Here is a 16,066-nt window from a genome sequence, read left to right as displayed (position 1 = left end):
ACAAAAAAACCTGAACCAAAACCAAAACCCCAAACTCTAAATCTACTCCTTGTCTACTCTTCCACTAGCAACTTAAATGTATCAAGAAAAACAGTTCTTTTAGCTGGATCTGTATGGGCAGATTAGTACTTTTATCCTCCAATTGTACAGCCAGTGCTTAGCTTGGTGAGCAGCGTGAAAATAACTGTGCTGCACTATATACAATAATTTATGTATTAATTTATTTGTAATGATTATACAATGGTTGATTGACAACTTAAAAACTTCTCAATATCCAGAATGAATACTCTTGTGGTGATAATTCACTTGGAGTAACCTAAATATTACTGGTAGGGTGATGATGGTCCCCTCTCACCACACTAACTTCAAAATCAAGTCAGGCCAGGTTCTGACACAGGTCAGAAATGCCTCAATATGGGACAATAAGAAAAGATTCCACCAGGTTTGGAAAGTTGTCTTCTGGGAGCAGAAAAAGCCCATCACACTTCACTTGAATCTGTATGCAAGGCGTGGTCTAAGAAATCACAGCTTTTGTCAGTTACTCTTTCAGAGCACATACAAAGGAAAACTAAATTAGGTATTTAGATAACACTAAAAGGAAACTAAGCTTACATGTATTGCACACAGGCATTTCACCTACTTACCAAAGGGTAGATAAGAACTTTTTGTGCCACTCATAATGGAAACCTTCATACTTAGCTTTGAATGATACTAGGAGAGTCATTTTAACTATTTTATTTCCAGCAATGATTAGGAAATATGAACATCTCTGTTATATGGTGGCAAGAAATAATGATCAAAATTAAAAGAAGAATATGAAGGCACTATAAAGGACATATCACTGTTAAAGGTTTAATATATTACTCAGATTGGTTGATGTCTTAATATGAGTCACATTTTAAAGCAGAATTCAGGGTATTTATCAAGTAACTACAATCGTTAGAGATATTTGACGTACCGGAATACAAAAACACAAATAAAAAATACCTGTGAAAAGTGCACATCCTTCAATTACATTTCCATTTTAATCAGTGAAACTGTGAGAATAATCCCATTATATTTCAATAATGTTTCAATATTAACATTTCAATAACACTTCAAGACCTATCAGGTCATTTCAATACCTTTTTGTACTTAAAAAAGAACATAACTAGACAAAACTCAGAGTATTCTGTGATTCTGAAAATCACTTTCTTTCCCAAATATGAAACCTGCCTCTTAATTCATTTGCCTTTCTACTCCATATAATAAGAACTTTTTTTTTTCTATAGAGTTGGTTTTGGGTTTTGTATTTTTCAAGTGCAACAAATCCAGAATACCTCTATGAAGCTGGTACTTATGAGATAGAAAGTTGACAATAACTTGCCCCTATTTTCAGGTGAAATAGCTGTCATGTGAACAAACCCCAACTCATTAAAGTCATGAATACAACAGACAACCACTTCACACTGCAAAATTATGCTACTACCCTTAGATTAAGGTTACTCAACTATGTTTTAACAAGGTCTGTGGGGTAACCCTGCCAACCCACTATCTCTGGCAGAGGCCACTGTCATGCCCACAGACCAGACTCGCAGGGAGCATAGGGCAATACTGCAGCTCCTGAGCCTCCTCTGAAGAGCTGGGAGGTCAACAGGTCCAGGCAAATTTTGAGTGCAGCTCAAACCTGGCCATCTGAAAGCTGCTCATCAGTAAACGAGGGGAATGCAGGGGTTGGATTTTTAACTGACTTAAAGTTTGGTTTGGTGGGGGTTTTTTAATGTGTGTGTGACGTGGGTTATAAAACTGTAGAAGGAATTAATCTACCTTAGTGTGTGCTGTTTGGCATTTAAGGAGAGTAGTTTTCATTTCACTGCATTTTAACAACCAGGAAAGGTTCAAAATCTTGTGTGACCAGATCAAACTCATGTAGTAGCAGTCACTGAGCCGTTTCAGTGCCTTAAAGCTTGCAGCAGCACCTCTTTGCTGCAGGTACAGGCATGGCTAAAATGAACACAATTTGTCTGCAAAAAGAAATGGAATTAAACCCAGCCTATGTACAGTGCAAGCTTCAGCATGATTTAAAAGAAAAAAAAAAAACACCCACCCACCCTTTACTTTATCAGTATTTGAAATTTCTCCCTTCCTCCAAAGAGCACTTTTCCAGTATCTTATTTAGCTTACTACCATATGCTTGCAATTTCTACTCTCCATAGAATTCATTCGGAAAAACCAAAGGAAAATTTTTGTGAACCACAAATATAATAAAATAACCCCCTCCATGAAATGGTCTAAAAAGCTTGGATTGCTTCTGCTCCACCTCCCCACATCTGGCACACGCATCAGATTACAGGCCAGCAGGCAACGCAGAGACAGAAAGGGAGATAGCGGCTGGATCACAACTAGAAGGAAGCATGCCTTCTATAATTCAGACTCACCCCAAATGCCTATACGTCAAAGCACAATAAAAAAAAACCCAAAACAACTGTGGGAGAAGTCTGCACACATATATAACACAAGACACACAAACACCCAAAAGACGGTGAATTGCATAAAATACGCTCAGATGACTTCAGAACTATCAGTCTGTGCCAAAAGTGCAACTGGGCTTCCGATTTTGTAAGTGACAAAATTTAAAGGAAAATGGCAATCATCGGTTTCTAACTCACAAGACACTTTTTCTAATTTGCCACGTACTTCATAGGTACAAACAAACCTAAAAGCCACTGAATTATCTAAATGCCATAATATTGTCAAATAAGAGTTTATCAATTGGTCTTTTTGAAGTTTTAGTTTTGCAAACTTAAAACTCAACCAGGAAGATGCATGCATCTACACAAGGATCTAAGGAGCTGGTTGGGGGCCTTATTTCCCAGACATCCCTCCGGAACTACATTCTCCTCATCCCTTCAAGCCCACACCACCAGCACAACAGCATAAAACTTTCACTGAGTCTTTCTACCTTAGCAATAAATCTATACTGCAACCCAAACTATCAAAATTATTCAGACCGTTCAAATGATTTTTTTGTTCCAAATGGACTTGGCACACTGGTCAGGAACTCGTCGAGTCAAACATAAGCAACAAAAGTGGAATTCTTCTTGCTAAGCTAATTGATGGCCCTACAAAAATGAAACGCAACTGCATATTCAAAACTTTCAAAGACGCACTGTATTAGAGTTGCAGAGCGCCTTCCCCTCAGTGCCTGCTGTAATATGATAGTAATTGCTGTGAAAGGGCGAGAGACGACTATATGTTAAATCCTGCCATCTGTAGGTGCTTTACACAGTTCCATTTGCTGCTGCCGGGTCAAAAGTTTACCCTATTTCGCTTGTTCATAACCAATCACACAAGTCTCTGCTATGCGTAATCTTTGACCTACTCTCAAAGCAATTTTTGTATTATACAGTCATATGATTACACTGAAAAAACCCACACATTTTATTAAGAATACATTTCTTGTTGGTTAGCTTAATAATTATTATTATTTCCATATTCAGTAAGCATACTGTACCAACCTTGTTTTCTTACCAGTTAACTCCCTTGGAGTACAATCACAGTGCCGTAAATTCTCCAGCATTTCTGGCTAGTTGCAATCCAGAACCACATGCAAAACATGGCTGGAATGCATTCACACTATCTGTCACTTTAAAAGTAGGGGGAAGGAACTGCTCAGTTTGTCCTAATAGGGAGAGAAGGTGCTCTGTAAACACTTAAATAATGTTCACAGTGAAAACACAAAAAATGTTTCTGAAAATTAGGACTGTCAGAAGAATATCCCTGCATGTTTACCTTAAATATTAAATATACAAAAATATACTGCATAGAAACATTTGTGCTACTGATATTATTATTATTATTAAATATCTAAGGAACAAGTAGTCCCATGAACAACAGAATTAATTAAGCCTCATCTCCCACAGATTTATACCTTCTGGTTGGTTGACTTTGGTGCCTAGAAAGGTGAAAGCTTTGAAGGAAGCATTTCCCACAGTTGGGACATTTGCTTAAAGTCTCTCTTTTCCCATCACTAGGATTCCCAGGCAACTAATATGGTTATTTAATGCTTCAACCTTTCCCTCTGTCAGGGTACCTTTAGGTGCTTCCACCTGTACTCAGTTACTTATTTTCACAAAACTTGTGGGATCTGAATTCTGAGACCTCCACTGTGCCAAAAAATGTCATCAGCAATAGGTTCAAAAGATACTGAGGCGAGATGAAGGGATGTGTGTCCATCTACACAAGTACACGGTGTGACCTCATGAGCCTTGTTTCTACAGGAAAAGAGGCTAAAAATAAAGGAGAATATTTGACCTTATTACTATTTCACAGAAAGCTAACTTAGATGGACCAAAGTAAACAGCTGGCTATACTAACAGATCACCTAGAAGTAATACCACAATATTAAAATCCATCTTGTACATTTTGCTAGACAGTTTTTAAAGAAAAACATACACACGGGTCTGATTTAGCTTCAAATAGGAGATATAAAGAGATAATTTCCCACATATATGTATTTTACTGTAATCTATGATACGTGATAAGATTTGTGATACTTTAATTTTTTTTTAATCTAGCATTTATGCAAGTGTGTTGTCTTCAAGAACATAAACACAAGCCAGCACTCGCATGAATAGTTATATTGCTCCATTTCACATGACCCTTAGCTGCTAAACTCTTTGTAAATGTAGCAAGAGAATATAAGCCAGCCCATGTCACTGAGACCAGTTAAGTAATATATACCAGAGAACAATCAAATAACAGCATTAAGCCACTTCTAGGCAGGTCACAGAATATGTTCACATACAAAACTCTAATAGTTACGAAGTCCGATCATTTACTAAAAGACGGAATAAAAATTACCCCAAATAAATAAATCAAAATATAGATTTTAAGGCCAAAACAGTCCACCATCTCACCTCTTGTACAACAAAGACCACGGGATTTTACTTAGCACCTCTTACAGCAAAGACCAAGACCTTAGATCTGCAAGTACATCGCTTTAGAATGCTATACATGAAGTCATACAATACTTCTATCACATACTACTACCATAAACTGAGCAGTCTTAGTCAATGAGATGTTTAGAAAACAGAAAAAGCTACTGATAACGTTGCATTTCTTTTAAACGAACAAATAAAAATCAAAGTAAAATAGATATCAACATTTTAAAACAATGGAAGAGATTTATCTAACTGGGAAACATGTTGGCAGATGTTATTTTATATATAAATCTAAAAGAATTATTATAAAATTATTAATACTAACAATTATATACCAGATATTAGCTAACAGATATTACCCGAAGTTCTATACAACACAGGTGTTTGTTATAAATATTATATACATAAATATAAAAAATAAACTGTGTGTACATTTATACACAGCATTCAGACATCTGTTAACAGGACTGGTACCACCTACGATCCAGGCTAGGAACAAGTGAATAGTCTTTTGCCCAGGGGAAAGCAAGACGGATGCTGTTACAGGAAACTTACTCCACTCAGTTTATCAGAAGCAAAATGAACAGTGGAAAAAGCCTGGTTTAAAAGAAGAAATAAAGAAAACAAGGCAACAGAACTGACTCTTAAGAACACAAAGAGGAAGGTACCCAAAGGTATCTACAACATGTCTAAACACAGGGAAATTTTTCACCTTGGCAGAGAAGTCTGATCTAGAGCAGAGCTCAAACAACTGCAAGGGATGACAAGACTGAAGAAGTGAAGTTGAAAACTTGGGAAACCTGACTCAAACCCCAAGGTGATCCAGTAGCACGGAAATGCTATAAAGGCACTTGGTAATTTGTGTAAGTTTGTGCATCTCTTCTTATTTTTCTACAATGCAAAAAGTGATTTTAAAAAGTTTGCAACTGATCATGGATTTATACTATTTTCTATATTACTGGGGTAATTTCAAGAGCTCAACATCGATCTTGGTAATGTGGTTAGCTGACTCATGACGGCCCCATTCCTGATAAGGAGAAACAATCTGTCCCCAGTAAAGAGATCATTCATGCCAGAGCCAGAAACTTTGCAGGAGCCTAATGAGGTTTAGGGGAATTTACAAGTACCTGGATTTTACATAGGTCCATAGAGCAATGACATGAGGGAACTGCCACGCATAAGAATTTCTTCTTTCAGTTTTATTTAAGAACAACAATTCTGCTCTACATGTTAGAGACGAGGTCAATTGCAGTAACTCCTTACAAAAATGCATATATTCCTCTATTTGACTGTATTTGAGTTAAGCAATACATATTATTTGTAGAAATACACATACACAAAAGTAACAAGTTTCTTCTATCATCAGCTGAAAGAGCAAGTTATAGTAAGTTGAGATCTTAAAGCTAACACCCAATTTATATATTTATATATGATTTTTCTATTGTTTCATTTTCACCTGAACCATCTTCATTAGTACAAGAGCCTAATGGTTTCGTAAGCGTGAAAATCCTTAAAACAATGAATTCAAAAAGATACCAAAGTTAAAAAGTATAAATCTTACAAAAATCTAATTTAGTATTTAACCTTATGATGACAAAAACACACAACCAAGTGTGGAGATGATTGTTACAGGTATTTGTTTTGGATGACCTGCACAGATTAGAAAGGTATTAATTGCTCTCACATAATGGGTATGCATATTATCTCAGGATAATAAAACTTTATATAAATACTATCACTGCATACCAATGAAGAGTGCACATACAATTTTATGCATTTTATTAATATTATTATTTACATATATACAGAGTTTTCCAGCTTCCCATGCTCTTTTCTGGTTTAATAGGTACAGTCTCAAATTAGTCTTGCAATTCTCCTAAAGGGCAATATAAAACTAAAATATCAAAATTCAGTCAAAAATTAGTATTTATCTTCTCAAACAGAAATTAGAAGTTTGAATCTGAATTACTTCATATGCAAATAAGATGCTTCTTATATGGCATGTGAGCTTGTAATTCATAAGGTCATTTTTAATGCAGTGTTTTTATTAAAGGATATGATTTTCTATTAAAAGAAGTCACTTATTACAAGGAGTTGGCAATTCTATTTCAGTACGATGCAGAACCTCAAGTCAGCTAATTCTCACAGACCTCACTTCCCAGTCCTTGGGGTAGTCACCAACCTGGCCAGCCTGCACATGACACAAGTAGCTACTCTAGAAATATTGTCAAGATTTCCTCATGGAAATAAAGCCGGACCACAGGAGAAGGGAGACACTTCCACTCCCTTGGAGACAGCCCTCTTAAACTGGATTGTAGCAAGCCTCCAATACAGTCCTGTTGCTGGGCAGCATTTGCTGCTGCAAAGCTGCTCTCCGTCTCCTTTGGTAAAAAGCAGAGCAGATGGAAATTTCCTGTAGGCTGGTCTTGGCCCAGAGACCACTGTTTGGACCATACTCCTCCGCGAATAAGAGCAATCCATTCATTGCATCAAACTGACTGGCCCTACTGTCCTCTTTTACAACACAACCCCGCTCAATTCCTTTAAGTCAGTGATAAAACACAGCGCAATGTGAGCACATTTCATCGCCTGTGCCTGGGCTAGGAACTAAGCCATGAAGGAAAATGCGGCCATGTCACGCTAAGCAAAGAAATACATGAGTAACTCTGGCAAACACCTAAGATAATGACTCAAGGTAATGTTATATTGATGCTATAATAAATTATTACCTACAGACACAGAGTAAGCAGACACAGCAGCAGAAGCTGTACAACCATCCTCTTCAGAATGGCAGCTGTATGTTCTCTTAAAACATTGGAAGACAAGAATAGGAAGAAATCCTTTATACAATTAAAAATGTTATAAACTTGTTGTGTCCTGAAAGATTCCAAATTTTATTTAGAATGAAAGAAACACTTCAGTATATATAACAACCATGGGTTTTTTCTAGGATGCAAAGGAGTTCTGACTTTCATTGGTCCTCCCTTGTCTCCCCTGTTAAATCATAGCCAAAACCACTAGGGAGTTCAACGCAGAACTCTGTCCTGATTTCTGTTCCCTTTGTAATCACTGTTGGATGTATCTTGGCTGTTACACAGAGGTTGTTAGGACTGTTTTTCCTTTCAAAAATCCATTCAGAAACATGAGTCAAGGTTCTTGTCATAGATGTAGCTCTTCTGATTGTTCTAGTGACAACAAAATGGGTTGGTCAGCTTTTTCTGAAGAAGTGAAAACCTTGGTACAGGATGAAATAATCCTTTTAAGAACTTCCTTGCATAAAGACAAAAGATGGTCACTATGAATGTATAATATTCCACTATTTATCTGACAGTTGAAGAGGAAAGCTAGGAAAGGAAGGGAAATGTTCCATATTATGTTTAGGACAGAGTAATCTTTATTGAGCTCTTTCTAGAGGTTTCTCACAGGGCTTTGCAAAATGCAGTGATACCTATCACATGAAGAAAAGGTCCACTGTCAATTACCATATGCAGCCAAGTGCTGCAGCTTCAGTAACCAAGTAGAGCTTCCCTGGAGAAACTCTCCTAAGAGAGTAAACTTACCCTGTAAAGGTTCCTCAATGGCTCTTTCCAGCAAGTAGAGTACACGGGGAATGTACATTTGCTGCTCAAGTGCATGATATCAGCAGAGACAGAGAAATGTGACAGGCATTTTCTGGATGAAAAGTTAGGGCTCTCCTCAAAGGCTCCCCAAGCAGCCTAAAACACATTTGAACCAACCCGAGAGTGTACATGAGCAGAAGAGGAACTCTTTCCTATCCTTTTGTATTCATGCTTTTCTGTCACACTAAGTGCATGAGCGGAGTCAAAGGCAGGATGGGTGAATTAACTCAGAAAAAAGCTGTCCAAAAAAGCTGAGCAATCAGTCCTCAAAAAATTAATGATAAAAGACTTTGAATAAAGCCAATTTGTAATGGAATGTAAGAAGGGAAGTCCCTAAAGAGAAAAAACTGTCTACCGGCTCGGCAGCAGGTTTTGCTGCCCCATGCAGTTTACCATGGCAAGAAGCCAACTTGGCAAGGCTCACTCTTCTCCAAGGAGCCTGGCAGTGTGCCAGGCACACTCACAGGTCTCATTGCTGCTGCCAAGCTCGAGGGGCAACTGAAGACCCTCTTCTGTAAATCTGCAGATCGGGTTATGACTGGGAATATTTGTGTTTTAAAACGTTCTGAACCAAGTCAGGTTCCCTCTGTGTTTATACAGCGACTGAACAGGCGAAACAGAATACTTAACTGAGCTAGAGAAAATGAGCCACAGATTGTTAATTATATGGCTATTTGCACTTTGACTGGAAGAGGAAGTAAGCTAGTTATAACTACTTTGGGTTTTACTCCTTCAACTGCATTGAAACCACATTTATGACAGCTGAAACTGTGCAATTTTATATAAATGTTCGTGTTTCCTGTTTTTGAAACAAGTCCTTGTCTGCCTGCCCTTACCTCACGGTAACGTCACTGGAACCATAATGTATTAAATGTGCTCAGTTTTACTGACCTTAAGATCTTATTTTACTGCTTTTAAATGTGTAAATAAAATGCATATACTGGACTACTGTTGCCTAGCATCTCTACTACTAGGACCTAACTGTACTCATTAGGCAACACATGTTTTTCACGTGTGAGACTGAAAAGCCCAGCTCTCACCGGAGGCGTGCTCAGTCCCTGGTGACGTGGTCATGGTCACTCTCAGATGAGGAGGCAGGTGCATCGCACTCCCCCAGCAGGCAGGCTGCACTCCGAATAACACATGCAGGGAGATCTATCTTTTCCTGTTCAATATGCAAGTATTTTAAGTAATTTGTAATAGCAGTTTTATTATTTTGCACAGTATAGTATTCATTCTTCATTGTGGCGAGTGTATGTTCAATCTTATAGACACTGAATGTGCGGAGTAACCAGTCCTCCTTGCATAAATTGAAGAAAATCTCAATTTGACTAGAAGATAATTTTGAAAATATCATTTCACAACTCTCATAAGGAGCAGTATATGTTTTCTGTCCTTTTCTCTCATTCTGCTTATTTATGTTAATTGGATCTCAAAACCCAAACTTCTGTAATAAGTACAATTACATAAATCAGCACTCTGCTTTTCCAGTGACAGTCATTTTCCTACAAGGTTACATCAGGAAGACTGATCATACTGTTCAACTGAAAAGCAAATGCATATCCAGTAATTACTGATGATAAAACGCGATAATTTTTACCAAAAAAACCCCCACCCACATTTAATTTACAATGTACTCCTCCAGATTCAGTTTGGGACATGCTGCTTGAGAGTCAAGTACCCCTATACAAATGCATGATATTAACTGTCAAGACCACAGAGAGAAGCAGCAGCATTTCTACTACCTTTGTTTTGTTCTTCGAGACCACAACCTCTTACTTTAGACCATTAGACCCTACCCTTTAGCTGAAGGAACTTGCCACATTCACAGTGCTAACAGAGAGTAAACAATTACAGACCTCTTGATATCACACTGAAGGAAGATTAAATAAAGGTTTGCTTTAAAAGGCCTTGTTCAAAAACCTTCAACTAAAAGAAATACTAAAGCTAAAATTTCAAATTTAATTACATCTGATGTATTGATTTCTCTCAACTTTCAAAGTAAACACAGTATACAGTTGAACTCAGGCACTTTTTAAAAACACTTCCCTTGGTTGTGTTCTTCCTGCCTCAAGTCAAGGCATTTGAAGCCAATTTACAACTAAAAGAGGTTGGTCCTGCCACCCCTCTTTTCCAGGCCATCATCAGCAGAGACATTTGTCCAACTCTGCAGTTAGGAAGTTCAAAGAATTCAAGAGCCAGCCAAGTGACCCAACCAAAAACGCAGTTAGCTGACCACTAGTTTGGCTCTCTGAGCCACCTCAGCCGAGAGTTGCAGCTGCAGCAGCACTGGTATGAAGGAGATGGGGTAACACCTCAGCATGGAGGGTGCAAGCCACACACTTCTGGAAGCTGTTAGACCAGTGCTAGCTGCAATGATGCTATATTTGTGGCATCTCCACAAAAACTGGCCCTATGTTCAGCCCCTATCCTCCAAACAAGGGAGGACACAGAAAAATCCAATTCATGAAGTGCATCTAGAGGTGCCCAAATTAAAGGGACTCACTGAGCTACAAAGTCTCAACTCATCTTTTGACTTTTTTTTTGACTGAAGCCTACTGTTTCTATATGGAAGTGCTCAAGTTCAGATCTTTGTAAAACTTATTCCCCAAAGTAATGTGAGCATTTCTAATAAGGAAAAGAAAAAAAAGACTTAATGAAGGCAACCCAGATTAGCTGAATGACACATCACAGTGGAACAATTCTGCTGTTAAAGACCATGCAGATGTTACGATGGAGGCAAAGAAAGTCTTTCTTTAGCTAAGCACAGCTGCTGCATACGACTTCAAAAAGACTTGGCACAGGATTTCAGCCACAAAAGTTTCCCCTCACTTCATTTCATGAACGTCATCTGCAACTTCAGTGAGCTGCACCAAGGACAAAAACAACACACAGGGAGTTTGGAACATCTTATCAGCAATGGGGCAGCTTCTTGCACTCCCAACACTCACATGCACCTTCAGAAAACAACTACACATCTCCATTCCTCGTCAGCCCACCAATCCCTCAAAAGCAATGATATCCCACACTGCTGTTCCTCCTGTTTATACCTTCTTTATCTTCTGTTTTAAAGAGGACAAATTACTACATAATTAACATATATAAAAGCTGAAAAAATAGCCATAATTAACAGATAATTTCCTTTACTTTTTAAGTAACATTACAAAGTATTATCAACTTCCGTTCACATCCCTCATACACTAAGCTACTCTGAACAGACACCCTGACTACAAAGCTGAAAATGCCACAGCTTACAATCACATTGAATGCACATGCTTAATGCCAGTCTTGTATTTTTCAAGTAACATATGTACTACAAAGAAAATATATATTCACTGCCTAAATTCAGAGTTCAGCTTTCCCTTCTAAATGTGTCAAAGTATTACAGCTAGTTATATGTAGTACATAAGAAGAACTTGCATTGATTTTATATATTTAACAGTAAAGCACACAGAAACTTGATTGGCATTACACCTGTGATTTCTTTTCTTTCAGTGATGATTTTGTTAGGAGATGTACCTGCGAATTTAAACTGCTTTAAGGCACATGTATGTGTATGAGATCAAATTAGAGCATTCCTGACACATGGGAACAGAATCTTTGAAACTGTTTTGAATTTCTCCCTTCTTTCTTCTTTTATTAATTCATATGACATCAGCTCGCTGACTCTATAACATTCTTAGGCATTTACCATGTGAAGTCATAAACTGCTTTGTCACCTACAATATTTTTTTCACAACTGTGAAGCTACAAAGAACTAGTCTAAATGAGAAAACAGCAATAGAAGCAACTAAAATTCTGTTAATGTTCAAACTGTATAAGTAAAATAGAGTAGAAAAAAATGCAGAAACAAAGAAATATAAATAGAAATGCACCAGAAGAGGTGCAATTTAAAAACGGTTCAATTACCTCATTATCAAGAACTTGATACAAAGCTGGAAACTCACAACTTTAAAGACTGTTAGTAATATTTATTAAAAACAGTGAAAAAAACTCAATAGAGCAAAGGTAAAGCTTGAAATACTAGAAATATTAACCACAGTATTACTGTATTCATGAGAACATAACACTTCAACATGACCTACTTCAATAACAGTAAATAAATTAAAGAATATGGACACTAACGTCCTGACTCTACTGATCCAATAAAATACCATCTTCTCAGAATTAGTAACAGACTCATGAAACTGAACCAATTTGTTCAACAGATGGTTCAGTTGACTCAAAGAAATTTTACTTTTCTATTGCAGAAATACAGTGCACTGAATAAAATTCCACTATTATTAGCAGGATTCACAATATATTAGCTCATTATTAGCTTCCATTTCCATTCTTTCTCTCTTTCACACAACAGAAACCATTTTCCATACCGGATTAGATGTGACAAAGAAATAAAGTAGGCACATTGATAAAACAAGTCACCCTCCTCCTCTCCCCTCTCACCCCCCTGTTTTATGGGATACACAGGAACGGCAGAGTTTTTATTTTTCTTGGCGTTCCTCTCCCCACATTAGCTGATAATCTCCTCCGTGTAGCTGTGCCAGCGCACTGCCTCGCAGGCCCACAACACCCCTGCTGTTCCAGTGCCATGCTTTTCTCCAGCAGGCTCTGCGAATCGTGCGATCCTTTCGTAATGTGTGCTATTGCATCAGTCTAATTGCAACATAATTCTCAATGCTCCAGGTAAAGCAAATAATTTCATTTTTAACTTCTGCTCATAAAACACAGATTGTCTCCCCACCACCCCTGCTGCCTTTTTTTATTTTTAAAGATTTAAAGAAAGACTTGCACAAACTGCACAGCAGTAGTCAAACAAAAATATCTCATGTTTTCTTAGAAAGCAGCACTTACATTGCTCAACACCTAAAGCATTACTGCAGCCTTTCACAGAGCCATATGCAGTAGAACCCCTGTGAGCAGGCTAGAAGGGGAATGTACATTCTTACTCTGTGTATTTAATATAATATTCAGCCATTATCAAAGCTTCATACTTTTTTCTCTCTCTCCCTCTCTTCCCTGCAACAGAGAGTAACAGCTTATCTGGCAAACACACTCACTAAGCTTCTAGTCACCAAAGAAATGCTCTTGGTTAATTCATAAAATCTGATCTAATGTCAGATATTTTGCGTTCAGTTTAGCTAAGTTAAAACAATATTTAGCGAACCATGCCTTGGCCAAAAAATTCTCTGTTATCTATTGATTACAACAACTGGACGTCACACTAGGAAAATATAAATCCCGAGCCTGAGGAAATGCAGATGAAATTCTGATCTCAAGCCACTCTGATAGTGGGCATTACAAACACTGTCTATTTAGTATCTGATACAATAACCAGGCACAAGAGGCATGTGCCTGCAATGCATGATGAATTTAGATTTCATTTTGGTTTTATGTACATTTATTATCTGAGTTGACAGCATCAAAAAATGCTGTGCCTCTTATACCCCAAAATCATCCTACATCATACAAACTAGTCTCTAGAAGCAAGCACTCATAGAAGAAAATAGTAGAAGTTAAGTTTTAAAAAACTTAAACTTTGCCTTTGTTTGCTTTTGTGGAATGGTATATGTCGCAGTTATGTCATACTATTTCCACAGCGCCTCTTCCACATTCAAAAAATTACAAAATTACCACTAATCTACACAACAATCTGTTTAACTCTTGGCATTTGGCGTATGGTCCTATACCTTATTTACTGCACACTACTCACAATTTTTTTTTGGAAGATGGAACAAGTGATTTTTTTGTGAATTCAGTGGTGCAGCTGAGTGTTTCATCAACATGATGGTTAGCCTTACCGTTACTCTGTTACTCCTAACTAAGAATAACTGTGTTATTCCTAGCTTCCTAGCTAAATGAAATGAAGCGACAGCTTTAAGGTCAAAATGATTCTCCAGTTCTGAAGACAACTTTGTCTCCAGTTTGGCAAAACTCAGACCTAATTTTTTCTCAGCACTTAGCATTACGTTGTGCTTTATATAGAACTTTGAAACCACAGCCCCCACTGCCTCACTCCCAGTTACCAGTGCTCAGCACTTTTTCAAGTAAGATCTCAAGTCATCTGCAAGACAGCAAGACACATACTGAAGTTAGCAAAGACATGAGAAAAGCTCATTTTGAGCAACTTACCTAGCATCACCTAGGAAGTCTGCAGCACAGCCGGGAAGAGAGTCCCGCTCTCCAGGGCAGCATGCAGCTGCGCAGACCACCAGAATGGCTCCTGCCTCTTGCAATCCCCTGCCTCGTCCACCACCCGCGTCCCGACTTCTGCTGGAAGTGAGGCAGGGGTACTACAGAGAACAGCCTTCTCCAACGCATCAACCAGATTCATTCCCAGAACAAGTCCATCCTGTGCACGGGGTCCTGCAGGGAAAAAACAGCACATCAGCACGCGATTAAATACCATTAAACTGAGGGGTTTCCTCACAAAGGGCCAAATGTGAAACAATTCTCTGCATGGAAACTAGCCAGAGGTGATGGTTAAAAACATCTGGACCTTCCAGAACAAACTCTGCCTGTTTTCCTCAAGCCATATCCTCTGGCCCATGTTGATTCTAGCCCTGGTCCTTCTTCATTCCTACCTTCAGCACCCTTGCCAAATCTCTCCTTACCCTCACTCCTCAAGGCTTTTTATCTCTCCCAGCTCAGTTGCTTCCAGGCTTGGCTAGCAGTGCCACACTCTCCCCTTGACCCCCCCTATTTCCTTCATTCCCCAATATTAACTCTCACTCTCACACATCCCTGTTCACAGGCTATGGTATTTTAGGGCCATGACCACACTAGGACCCCATGCATGTCAACGTCCCAATGGGTTCCCTTCTGACTCTCAGGCGCTGAGGGACAAGGCATCGTTTTTGTCCACCAGATCAGCCTCCCCCCCAACTTCCAGGCCACACAGCTCTTGCATGATCAAGACAGCATGTAAGAAGTATCCTGTCTTTAAAAAGTTACAGTTTAGTAAATCTGTGAATTTTGCAGCACTGTCAAAGGCAAAGCTGTGACTCATAACCTGCTCTTCTTCTCCAGTGCCTATCACTAGTGCTTCCCACACTGCCATCTAACTCCTAGTCTCTGTTTCAAAGGGAGGGACATTGAGCATTTCCAAAAAAAGGTTGTTGATGTTTTGTTTTGGATTTTTTCTTTTTAATCTACAAAGAGAAATAACTTTTTCCACACATTCTCACAGATAGCTACATTATTTTGGCAACAACAACAACAAAAATTAAGCTAGAGGCAACTGCCTAGCCCCAAAGACTAACATTTTGTGAAGTTATTAAAAACTCTGAGGAACATCCTATAGTGGGAAACACCAGGCAGCCTTCCTTACTGCAACTACTGGCACTCCCCTTTCAGCCCTTAATAGCTTAACTCATTCAGCTCACTGAAAAGACAACTGTGCAAATCCATACGCCCGAGACCTGTGTCAAATGGAGGAGGAGCAGCTACAGATGGACAGTGCCAGAGTGAACCCCATGCCGTGCAAGCCACCTTTGCCTTCACCACCAGTTTTGTTGCATGCCTACA

The 16,066-nt window shown here is 38.5% G+C and overlaps 1 protein-coding gene across 1 annotated transcript in view; it reads right to left on the bottom strand.

Annotated features, from left to right (window-relative positions):
- Positions 1-16,066, bottom strand: part of NCOA2 (nuclear receptor coactivator 2) — a 177,729-nt gene that overhangs the window by 106,001 nt on the left and 55,662 nt on the right. The window contains exon 3 of the mRNA XM_018079524.2: positions 14,672-14,905. The gene's annotated coding sequence lies outside the window, so the exon portion shown is untranslated. The remainder of the gene's footprint in view (positions 1-14,671; positions 14,906-16,066) is intronic.

This window comes from Manacus vitellinus, unplaced genomic scaffold (genome assembly GCF_001715985.3).
Source record: "Manacus vitellinus isolate BGI_N305 unplaced genomic scaffold, ASM171598v3 scaffold_1_pilon, whole genome shotgun sequence".
NCBI classification, from domain to species: Eukaryota; Metazoa; Chordata; class Aves; order Passeriformes; family Pipridae; genus Manacus; species Manacus vitellinus.
Note: the sequence above shows the minus strand (reverse complement) of the source record. Positions and strands in the feature narration are given on the sequence as shown.